Source organism: Sebastes fasciatus, chromosome 4 (assembly GCF_043250625.1).
Source record: "Sebastes fasciatus isolate fSebFas1 chromosome 4, fSebFas1.pri, whole genome shotgun sequence".
Classification (NCBI taxonomy): domain Eukaryota; kingdom Metazoa; phylum Chordata; class Actinopteri; order Perciformes; family Sebastidae; genus Sebastes; species Sebastes fasciatus.
Genome location: NC_133798.1, coordinates 16,366,991 through 16,379,872, shown reverse-complemented (window position 1 = coordinate 16,379,872; position 12,882 = coordinate 16,366,991). Strand labels below are relative to the sequence as shown.

Here is a 12,882-nt window from a genome sequence, read left to right as displayed (position 1 = left end):
AAACTAGACTTCTGCAACTCCTCATGGCTCTGTTTTCAGGCCTAGCCCGTGACAGAAAACTTTGACCAATCACAGGTAATTTCAGACAGAGCGTTCCAATTGAGCTTTCCTATTGGCTGTGCTCTGGCTGGTGGGCGGTGCTTGGTATTTTCTCATTAGATCTCAACATGGCTGCTGGGTCACAAACTTTCTCATTTTACAGCTAAACAGTACACAACAAGATGTTTCTGAAAACATTTAAAGGAGAGAAATAGGCATTACCGTAACAGAATATTGATTCATATTTGATCAGCGCTGCCTAGTTTGACCAGTTGATCGGCGTTTGTGAGTGATTGACAGCACCTCAGAGACGGCAGGCTCCAGCTCGGCTCTGATTGTTTGTTTTTTCTCCGGTCCGTAAAATCTTGCAGATGCCATTAGGAGCACCAGAAGACAGAGAGGCACATGATTTTTTTTCAGATTACCTGTCAGGATATAGTGACCATTTTATAAAAATAACTTTTTTAAATAATTTTTGCTCCTATCCACTGCTGCTTTAATGTTTTACTTTCAACACATTTAGTTGAGTTGCATGCAGCATCTAATGATATAATGTCTATCTCTTAGGGCTGTGAAAGTTAATGCAATAACGCGTTAACGCAAATTCGTTCTAACGCCACTATTTCTTTAAAACATTAGCATAATCAGTCTTTCAGAGGTTAGAGAGAAGATACTGGCATCATATGAAACTAGTTAACCTAAGGAATACATTGGTGAAAAACTGGCAAGGTGATTTTCAAAGGGGTCCCTTGACCTCTGACCTTAAGATATGTGAATGAAAATGGGTTCTATGGGTACCCACGAGTCTCCCCTTTACAGAAATGCCCACTTTATTGTAATCACATGCAGTTTGGGGTAAGTCATAGTCAAGTCAGCACACTGACACACTGACAGCTGTTGTTGTCTGATGGGCTGCAGTTTGCCATGTTATGATTTGAGCATATTTTGTTATTCTAAATGCACTACCTGTGAGGGTTTCTGGACAATATATGTCATTGTTTTGTGTTGTTGATTGATTTCCAATAATAAATATATACATACATTTGCATAAAGGAAACATATTTGCCCACTCCCATGTTGATAAATGTATTAAATACTTGACAAATCTACCTTTAAGGTACAATTTGAACAAATACGAAATGTGCAATTAATCACGATTATTCATGGACAATCATGCGATTAATCATGAATAAACATTTGAATTGATTGACAGCCCTACTCTCTCATTTTTACAGCTAAATATTTCATTTAATACCGATTGGAAAAGTAAAAAACAGGATGTGCTGAATGCAAACCTCATCAAGTAAAAGCTCTTCTGCTTTCTGGTAAATGAATGCAGAATCTGGGATCTGCAGACGATGACCATGATTAGTAAAGTGGTCGTGTATTCCTCTGTGGTGCAGTAATGTGTGACACCGGTGGAGGTTCCTGGTGAATCAGTGGGCGATTGGCCCCAATCCAAATGCAGACCCTGCATACAGTATATTATAATAATGGTGCTTGCTCCGGATACTGTGAGCCATGCTGGATGCCTCACTTCTGAGCTCAAGCACAGGTAAGGTGACATTAGCGTGCTCTTGCTACTGAGGCCTTAATGGACTTTGTATTTTTTTGCTTGAGTTGCAGTGAATCCGATCCATACTTTTTATCACCTAATATTTCAAACATTAGTGTTTAGTCTTTGTACTCTCTTGTATGTATGTAATACATTGTCAACAAAGGATGTACATTAATGGATTCATAATGGGGATATCTATTTGAGCAAATATTTGATCTCAAAGGATAAACAGTCATTTTTGAAGTTATTTTGGTCGAGAAAAGGCACTTTTGATCTAAGAACATTTCAATTTTCAGAACACAGCACTACAAAACAGAAATTCATTAAACAAATTTTTGCTTTATTGTTCCCTGTTTGGTTCCTCAAAACAACATTTGAATGATGTCATTCTTTTCATGCTTGCTGTGAAACTTTAAGGCTTGTGAAAGTTATCAGCCCGCCTTCTCTCTCCAAAGGGTTGACCTGGAAAACACTGCCAGCCAAACTCATTTGAACAACATCAATGAAGGTGACCCCTGAACAGCAGGGCGCACGCTGCAGTGGCAATGCTTCAAACGCTGTTTAACTGGAAATCAGATGATCCCGCTTTATTCTCATTGAGTTCTTCTGTCAAATAGTCGTTTTGGAGATATGGTTGTGGGTAATGTTGCAATTACTGATGTGTTCTGCATTTGATTTTCCCTAAAATGAGGTTCTGTCAGAGCATAAAGGCAATGTGAGGTCTGGTATAGGCCAACGCAAGAAGAAATCGCTTTGCCCATGATTTGAATTGCTAATGAGAAAGACCTTTGTTGGACCTTCGCTGCAATCTAAAAGCTGCTGTTCACCTTTATAATCAAATGCAATTTCATAGGTTATAATAGCATTTTAACATACCTTACACCTAAAATGTTTATTGGACATCATTGGTCTCCTTCATACTTAAAAAGGCGACCCTCACTCTATGAATGTATCCTTTCACCAAAGTTTAATTTCACAGTTTACTGTTAATGACTCTTTTGTACTTGCTAATGTTGGCAATTACACAAATGCCTCCTCTGCCCTATTCACAACAACAATCCTTTAATAGCGCATTCACTGAATGTATGGCGAAAAAGAAAAAAATGGATGAGAGTGGCGCCACACTCTATCCCTCTATCCGTCACTATTTATAGCCCAAACAATTAAGCTGAGAAGACCTTCATTAGCCTGCTGCTATTCAGCAGGACCCTGAGTCGCCTTGCCAGCCAGCCAAACAGGTGTTCCTTAATAATCACTGCTGAATTGCCAGCAACACTGGTTTGCGATTTTCCCTCCATATGTTTCAAGCTGTTAGCAGTCCTCTGCTGAGAAATGAATGACTTTCTGAGCCTCATTACAATATCTTACCGTACACAGGTGGCAGTTGGCTGGCAGTCTGACCCTCATATAAGACAAACTGGCAGTGCTTGTGACATTCAGCCGCTGTATCAATATAACACATATCACAGTATTTATTAACTTCAGAAGTTATTACTATGTCAACAGCATTAAAATATAAAGTTATTGCCTGTACTCCTACTGCAATGCTTTATATTTTTATTCTTAGAAAATTGCCTGTGTTTGCTTTCCTTTGGAGGATGAAATACAGTATGTTTATGAGGCTGCGCTGATATGCTGTGGTAAGGGATACCTATTTTGCAATTTAAGGACAAATTCACAATGAGGCACATTAATTACAACTAAACATATATGGCCATATTTAACATTGCAGATGAGAGAGCAGGCTGTAATTCCCCACTGTAGCTGTGCCAAAGCCAGGAGATGAGAGGCTGCCAGAGGTTTTGTAAATACCGCAGTGGCATGCCACCACTTGGTCCAATTAGGCTCTGGTTCATTTGTTATCTCACCGAGCAGTGATAAAATATAACCACTATGGGTTGTATATCGAGGGGTTGGTTTTGGTTTGGTAATCTTCATTTTCTACCCAACCGTAACTGCACATGCATGCATTGTGATAAAGGTATGAAAGCACTAAAAAAACAGATGTACAAATTAGAATTAAAAAATAGCTTGAATATTACAAAATACACAATGGATTCAAGCAATTCAACACACGCTTGGTAAAATTCAAAAACAAAATTTGTGAATTTTACTAAAAGAGATGTGTGAAAAAGTTATTTTATTTCTCAAAATCAACACATCTGGATTTGTTTAAAGGGGAATCACTGAATTTTTAAAGCGTATTCTCATAATTGTGGCCATAAGGGTTATATTAATTTTGCACTTCATACATCCGTTGTAAAGATTCAGGAAAAGCAAGCGAGCAGTTCGACCCAGTTTTCAAAATTTGATTAAATTTTACAAACTTTTACAAATTTTAAAATATCAGAATTTCCCTTTAAACCTGCAGTAGGCAGAATGTTTTTGGCATCATTGGGCAAATTGCATAATAACCTTTCAGCATATTTTAATTCAAGTGTTGAGAAAGTTTGCTCCGGCTGGTGGGCGGTGCTTGGTATTTCCTCAACTGATTTCAACATGGCAGACGGGTCACAAACTTTCTCATTTTACAGCTAAACAGTACACAACAAGATGTTTCTGAAAACATTTGAGGTGAGAAATAGACATTACAGTAACAGAATATTGATTCATATTTAATCAGTGCTGCCTAGTTTGACCGTTTGATCAAAGTTTGCGAGTTTATTTTTTTTAAACTTTAACTTCCTTCATGTAGCAAACATTGCCACTTAACTTAAATCACCTTTGTTCCAGAAGCTGGTCTGGCCTCTGCTCCTTTCCCATTAGGAAACTGTCTGCTGCCTTTAAAGGGGATAAGAGGAGTTAATGTGATTGGACACTATGAAAGCCTGCCCCGACTTCATCTGCTGATAATATATTCCTCCCACTGACAATGTATTCATCCTGCTTCAGCCCCGTTTTCCAGATTGTACCGCACTCTGCCAGGATTGTGCTCAACTCTGGTTACCAAAATTAGATCCACTTGTACTTTCTCTCTGAGTTTGAGCTCGCTTTTACCCTTGCCAACGGCCCATTGTAATAATAATTAACTGATTCATTGTCAAATATTTCATAAACAACAACGCTCTGATGAAGGCTCTGTGCCGAAACGCCTAAGCATATCTCTATTGTGATGTGAGCCAAATACACAAGTGAAATGTGAGTATTGTGCCCTCCTTCACTTGGAAATCTGGGATGTGCTACCTTTTCACTTTTTTTTTGGGAATATACTCAACGGACAATCAGATTGTTGAAGTGAACCTGCTTTTCCAATACAATTTCATGAACAGCCTTTATACAATTGTCTATCTTGGCACTGCTTGGCATATTTTTAAAAGAGAAATATTCAGTGTGCTTGTGGGTAAGCCACTTGTTTTAGTTTCTATATGCAAATCAGTAGAATTTACTCAAAAATAATACAATTCCCATATACAAGCCCCATTAGATGTGTTTTTCTGCTAAATCAACAGGAGAATTGATGCAATAGGGAATTGTGATGGCCTAGCTACACCTCTTGCTTATTCTGGCTGTCTTAACACACTTGTCAAGTAAGCTTGTATTGTATTGCCATCGTAAGCGACATTTCTATGTTTCTCTGCACTTTATTTATTTTTCAAGGCGTTCATCATCCCCAGAGCTTCTACTCTACTGTCAAAAGATAAACAAAAATTGTAGGTTTGAGTATCTGATGACACAGTTTCTTATAATATATTCATTTTTCACATTATGTTTCATTTGCACCACCCACACTGTATTTCTTTCTGTCTTTTAAAAAAATGTCTTTAACATCAGAGAGTGAGCCGTTACCAGCATTAAGTGATATCTCCCACTGTGATATTTCCATTGATTCAGTTCACTATCTACCTGCAGCATTACACCATTTTAAATAGAGTTGTCAGTCCGCGGTCTCTGTGTAATTATGATGAAATACTAATTAGGGAAGACCTGACCTGTGCTGACATGCCCACACACTCAAATGTCTACTCCAGATGGCAGCAGGTACAAAGGATGCCTGGGGAAGAGACCTTTTTCAGGCTTGTCTGCATTAGCATAGGGAGGACCTGTCCTATTAGGTTAATATTCTAAACATGTCTCATTTGGTTTAGATTTCAAATTAACAATCTGGCCAATATGTGAAAAGATTATTTCTGTCGAAGAAAACTGAGTTAGAGGGTTGCAACAGGGTTTCTGCGGCTGCTTTGGGGACGAAAATGCTGCTGGTACAAAATATTTTTACCGCAAGAGGATGGCAGCAGGTGATCAACATCATCATCATGGGATGGGATTTCAGAGGCTCGTATCACTGAGTTTAACCATGCTTGTAAATCCATAGCTGTCCGGTAAACTGTATTTCTCCAAATAAAGTTTCCATTGAGTTTTAGTTAGATTAAAAAAACACACATTACCTTCAATTACAAAGTTTAACTTCCAATGCCAACCTTTTTTTTTTAATTCTGACTTTCTACATACAGTAGCTACACATGGCCACTACAGTATGGTTAAGAATAAGGAATGGTCGTGGTTACGACAAACAAAGGGTATGTTTAGGATTAGGAAACGTACACACTTAACATAGGGTTATAGGGAAACTGAAGTTTTTGACCGCTGAATGACGATTTACTGCATGAAATTTTTAAAGTGGCCATTTCATTTCATTATAAATGTAATTTATATTTATTTTAGACAGAAAAGGTTAAGAAACGTGTGGTAATTTGTAAATAATAGTAATAATCCACAATTCAAACCTCATACTACTGTATATTCATTCATGGAGCTCTGCAAGTCACTGCATGTTCTACAACACTGTCATGCAAATATTTCAGAAAAAAGCCTTGTGTTAACAAATGAAGGAATTCTGTCCACAGAAAAAAATGCTTGAGGGCTTTTATCTTAAAACGAAAGCAGGAAGTGCTGATTTAAAAATAAATCTTTACTTTTTTCCGTGTGTGACATATTCTAAGGATACAGAGAATGAAACCTTAATAATGTTGCTGGTATGATGAATATACTATCAAATGATCACTTTCACTGTCTGCTGTTACTGTGAACAGATCGTTAAAAATAGGCGAGACCTCGAATCTCTAGAAGAGATGAAGATGACACGCAGCCGGGCTGTGTGGTGGCTCTAACCTGTTAACATGGAAGCCAAAATAAAAAAACAACAGGTTCCGCAGCCGCCACGCGCTCCTGACTTTCCCAGCGTGTACACGCCGTCAGGAGTCAAACAACATAACGCTACTTCCAATTTTGCTCCTGACAGAAAAAAGTCATAATTCACTGGCTACGTGTGGTCTTTGTCAGGTAAACATAAGCATACAGTAGGTCATTTTATGCATTTGAACAAACAACTAATGCTGTAATTTGTCTTGTCAAAACAATTCACTCACCCACCCCATGGTGGTAGTAGAGGAAAAGTCAGTTGATAACCAAAAGGCATACAGATTTGTCCTCTGAGGACCATGGATGTCTGTGCAAAATGTCAAGGCGATGTTTCAGTTTACACCAAAGAGGTGGACCAATTGACCGACTGACACACCGACATTGCCATCCCTAGAGCCATACCACTAGCAAGGCTAAAGAGGCGTTTATAACCTTTACTCCTCCCAAGCAGGACTCCGTCACTTAATGTTGTGGGGAAGTAACCAGTTTTGGGGTTGTGCCCTCGTGTCACTGTTGTCGACAGATGCAGTAATTTAAACTTATTTGAATTTATTGAAGGAAGTGCAGAGTTTGCCTGGATAATGGAAATGCATACAGTATATGTGATGAGAGTAAAATAATTATACACACTTACATACTATTTAGTATTCCGGAAAAAGATTTAGTATGTCCCAATACATAGTATGTCAAATGCAGTATGCCAAAAATACCAGGATGTTATACTGCATCCGGTCGCATTTTGCAGTATGCAAGCCAGCATGCTTTTCTGGCTATTCTGACCCACAATCCTCTGCGCGGCGGATATATGAGCAGGAGGGTCAAAGTTCAAGTTATGACAAAGTAGTATGTCCCAATTGTATGCATACTGTATGCAACAGTACATCCTTTGTAAGGGCAGTGGCAGTATGTACTAAAAGTAAAACTAAAGTATGCAATTTGTAACATAGCCTGTGAGTGATATTCAGCCAGTCCAAAGGTCCCTCCCTTGAAAATGTACACTACTAACCTTGATCATTGACAGAAAACAGTCACACATACAGCAGGTGCAAGTATGCTGAACCTCAAACAGGCTGTTTGACTTTGTGCAGCTACATACTGAACTTGATGAATTACAATATGACATTACATGAGTTGTCACTGTCAGTGTGTTTGCGATGAGCCTTTTATCTCAGGGTCCACAACTCTCAGAAAGACATATCAGTGCATAAACGGTCACGTTCTCCAGCTTTTGCAGTGACAGAGGCATTCAAAGCTTCCGACGTAAACTCCTCAAACTTCTCTGCACCTGTTCCACACTACAACTGCCAAGCTGGCGAGGGCAACATCATCAGCAAGGCATGGAAAAGAGGAGTGAGGAGGTCAGTTCTCTTTTCGCGCTGTCTGTCTCCAGCTCCCTGACAGCCTGCGATACCTGCCACTTTACTGTTCACCAGGGAGGGTGCAGTGCATAGATAAGCACTGAGATGTACACACAATCATCCACTAGTCTAGGTCTGAGGAGACACTTACTAAGTGGATTGCACGTCATGAAACTCTTGTAGGTTCAGGTCAAAAATCTGCTGGCCGATTTTATTACACATCCTCACCACAGATACACAATTCACCTTATTATCAATTTCATACTTGAGCATAAATATATCACTGGAAGCAAAGAGGGAGTGAAAAGTTCCACTGTAGGACATACATGAATCCACATACACATTTGAACACACATCTTGTGCTTGTAACGATTAAGTTTTAGTAGAACTTGTGTCATATTTTCGGAATAGGGACCGTGGTGTAGTTTGTTTATAGCCGAACGTTAGCTTTTTAGTTCTGCCGATTGCATTTAGGCTACAAAAATCATAAAAGTGTTGTTCATTCGTGGAGATTATTTTACGGAACATACTACAACATGTAAGTATCATAAATGTTAGAGTTTATTTTCTGCTATAATCCAAAACCTAATGGAAAAATCCCATTGGCTTTTTGTCGAGGGAACCCAGGGCGATGCTAACTTCCCGGTTGGCCTACAAAAATACGTCATCCCTGTAGCACTCTATTGTATTAATAGTTGTCATCATTCCTAGGAACGTGGAGACATTGCTTCCAGGTAGACAGATGAGGCAAAACACATCTGCAGTCAGATGATGATACATGTCTCCAACTAGGGCTGCAACTAATGATTATTTTCAGTATTGATTAATCCGACAATAATTTTCTTGATTCATTGTTTGGTTTATAAAATGTCAGAAAATAGTGAAAAATGCTCATCTCAATTTTGCCCAAGGTGGTGATATCAATAAATTGCTTATTTTGTCCAACAAACATTCTGAAACCCAAAGAAATAAAACAACGAAACGCAGCAAATCATCACAGTGGAGAAGCTATTGCAATTGTTGCTTTCTTAAAAAAAAAAAAAAAACCTTAACCACAAACTACTACTACAGTACTAAATACTACTACTAAAAACCAGTTGTCAAAACAGTTGCGGATTTTTCATTGGTTCAATCAGTTGACTGATTGACCGATTTTTTGACTGATTTTTTAGAAGCCCTGTTTTAAACAAACCCCAACTTATGTGAACTTATGTGGAAGAGAAAATAAAATGACGAACAATAAAGTTACTATTCAAACTGTAATATCTACACACGGACTTCCTGTTCAACTCTGACCTATTGAACCCGGCATAGTTGTGCGCCCAGTATTTTTTTTTCTCTAACTTTGAACTTCCAGTTTTATCTCCAAATAAAACGTTTTAGATAATCTTGCTAAACTGTTGACTTATTTACAACATGTTTGAACAACCGTGATTCTTGCCGCTTTGGCTTTAATTGTAGCATGTTCCCAGTACTCAGCAATTGCATTGATTTCATAAACAAAAAAAATTATGGAAAATAAGGCTCAAGTTGTAATTAACTTGTATGATTCTCTAAATTAAAGATGTCCTTGTCTCATTTTGTTTTCATCTGTTTTCAAATATTTATTTCATTGCATTTGTTCTTTGAAAAAAGCTTTTGTAAAACCATTCTGATGAGGGTTGATTCATTCATTTTACTTGATTAAAAAAAGAGAATAAATTACTCACGGTAGGTCTGTATAAAAAAGTTAAAGCAAAACACAGCATTTGATCTGCTACTGCAGCAAATGTACTTGAAGTACTTGGTTTTGTAGTTTTCAGTGTTGTAACATGATCGCACATCAGTAGATATAGGTAAAAGCCAGCTGCGGCTCACCCTAGAGGTCCACCGGTGTGCTCCTGTTTCCCACTTGTTTTTCATGCTGTTCCTATTGTTTTCCTTGTTCAATATTATATGGCACATATGCTTGCTACTGAGACTAATGTTTTTGGTGTGGGATTTGTGCTGGATTAAGCTTCAAAAGAATGGCTGACAGTCTATTGTTCACTGCTGGCATGCTCAGCTCCCCATAGGGCTGCCGGTTTAGTGCAGTTTGGGTTTCGTAAGAAGAAAATAGAAACAATATTATGCAATCCTGTATTATTGTTGCCATAGTGTGTAGAGTATGCAGTTGGAGACATACTGGCTGATGTGCAAAACTGAGAATAACAACCCATGTGTGACAATTAAAACATTGTGCTGCGCTGCCACAATCATTCCCGTATTCAGTTCAGGCAGACATAGCGTTGTTTACCACAATGCGACACACATCCTCTCGTAATGAACGGCGAGTGAATGCATCCAATTCGGCTCACTTTTTTCAAGTGATCCCGTCTAGATGGAAGGACTTTATCAATTGGACTAATTGAAGTATGTTTGCTCTGATTTTGATGACGCATATAATTTCATTATGCATGGGTGAATGCTTTTTCTAATATCTTAATCAGCGGCAATTACCAGCCTTTCATCATCACCTCGCTGCTTCAAGAATCACAAGTGGCATCAAGGGTTGTGCACACATGGCTCATCACCACATGCTCTCTCAGGGGTACAGCACTTGTCCAGCATCTCAGAGGCCTTGATTGCATACAAACAGATGATGGTGTAATCTAAATGCGTGTGCCATGCTCCCTCTTATCTCAACAGGCTTGTGGGTGACAGAGGAGTGTGATTGCGGTAAATAGAAACCGCCCACCACCAGTACTCCAGTCCTCTAGGACAACAGGCCACCAGTGTATGGTGTACTTGATTCTCAGCATAGTACTTCACAATTTTGGTAATGTGTAATTACAGTGAGGATTGATTGATACAGTTAGGTTAGGTTAGGCAAGACCGAGCAGCGACCTGTGATTGACATTGAGTAGACTGGATATGGATCACATGGGGTTTTCATGAAACCAATAACACGGGAAAAAAAGGCTGTGTTTCCAGCTGAGACAATGTTCATCTCTCTAAAAGGGACAAGCAGTAATTTATTTTGTAACCCAAGCAGTTAATCTCTCACACAGAGGTCCAGGCATTCACACAGCAAGTGTTCAAACAATTTGCCTTTCACGACCAACATCAATACATAACCCATGCCTTGTGTTGCATTTAGCGAATAACCTGAGATACTCAGATACACTTTGATCTGTTCTATATTGAACTGTTGCGTGTGCTTCACCATGCACGGCTCTGGCAGCGTAGGAATACATTTATGTGCTCAGCCACACAAACATCAGAGAACTCTGAAGGACAAAAGCTAAATGTACGTTTCCTCCACGTATCTGGACATAACTGATCAACACAAGCTCTCCGACCCGGAGTAATGAACTATGCTGATGTCCACTCATGGTAAATCATGTCATTCCTGACAGGTAGCATGATTACTGTCGCAGAAGGGAACTGTAGCTTAGCAACGAGATTACAACAGGTTGATTTTGTTGGAGAAGCCTTGCCATGCATCAGTTAGCCTGTCAATATCATATTAGTGCATCAATCCCTGCAGCCTGGGCTGCAAGGATGACAGAAGAAAATAGCATTTGTTTAAATAAAATAGAATAAAAATAATGTAGTCCAGTGTAAGTGGGTAATAAATGCCTGGCTTTGAATAGATAATAACACTCTACAAATTGTTTTACACTGATATCTGAGGTGCTAATGCAAGAAACAGGTCAGGAAGTGTTTGTATGAAAGTTTGAAACTTCCATTACTCACCAATGCGTTTCACATCTTAGTCCTGGGCGTCCCTCTGGAAGGAATACACAAGATTCACCAACAGTGGACCTGAAGCAAAAAATATTTTTTTTTCCGTTTTCTTCCTCTTACAAAGCAAATTTACTTTTGCTCTTCTGCTTTTCTTGTCTTTGGGTCCGCCGCACATTGACCAAAAAACTTAATAGCCATACAGGAAAAGAAAAGAAAAAAAAAACAGAAAAGCTGAGGCCTATTTGGAGCACAACTTCTCATATGTATTTCTCAAAGCCATAAAACTCTGACTTCTTTCCAGTGGATGAGCCAGAGAGCTGTGATGAAACCCCTGGAGATCGCTCAGGAGATTTGCATAATGTGCAGAACGCCTCTTGAGTCTTCTGCTGGTACCAACGTCTGACCTGTAGAGAGACTGACGCTGATTCTCAATCAAGCCACGCTTCCCCTTGGCATGAATACCCCTTCAAATCAAGACAGAGGAGAGGGAAATAGATGGACTGAAGGGCATCAGGAGGAAAAGGAAACTGATGTGCTGCAAGGCAAAGCTGGAAAAGCCAACGTAGTATTCCAGGAATCGTATTGCCGGTGGCATTGGAGAGCTGCTGTGCTCCTGGTGTGTATTCCCTGTGCCTCCGCCTCTTCGTGTCCACCTTGTCTCCAGCTGTGGTGGAGGCACTGAGTGATAGAGCTGTGCTGCTGCTGCTGCTGCTGCTGCTGCCGCCGCTGTTGCTGCTGCGTCCTTCCTGCTACAGCAGCAGTCTCTGCTCAAATAAATGCCTGGTCTGTCACAGTTCTCTGCTGCAACGCAATAGATTCATCCTTCCTCTCTCTCACACACTCCCTCCCTCTTTCTGCCCTCCTCCCTCCTTGCTCACTCTTCTTCTTCGCTCACTTGCACTCAGTCACACGTGAGGAGACAGAGCGGGAGCCTAGAATACAAATAGGCTGTCTTCCTTAAAGACGTGATTGTGCTCCTTGAATTTGATGATTTTTTTTTTTTTTTAAGCCAAAGTAAAAAAAGGTGGATGGATGGAGTAGATGTGATCTCGAGATCCCTGACTCGCTGATCTGCTTTAC

The 12,882-nt window shown here is 39.5% G+C and overlaps 1 protein-coding gene across 4 annotated transcripts in view; it reads right to left on the bottom strand.

The window, feature by feature from the left end:
• The window catches only part of lrrc4ca (leucine rich repeat containing 4C, genome duplicate a), a 192,501-nt gene extending 179,874 nt beyond the window's left edge, over positions 1-12,627 (bottom strand). For all 4 annotated transcript variants that reach the window (XM_074632285.1, XM_074632288.1, XM_074632286.1 and 1 more), the window contains exon 1: positions 11,812-12,627. The gene's annotated coding sequence lies outside the window, so the exon portion shown is untranslated. The remainder of the gene's footprint in view (positions 1-11,811) is intronic.
• Between the last annotated feature and the right edge of the window lie 255 nt (positions 12,628-12,882).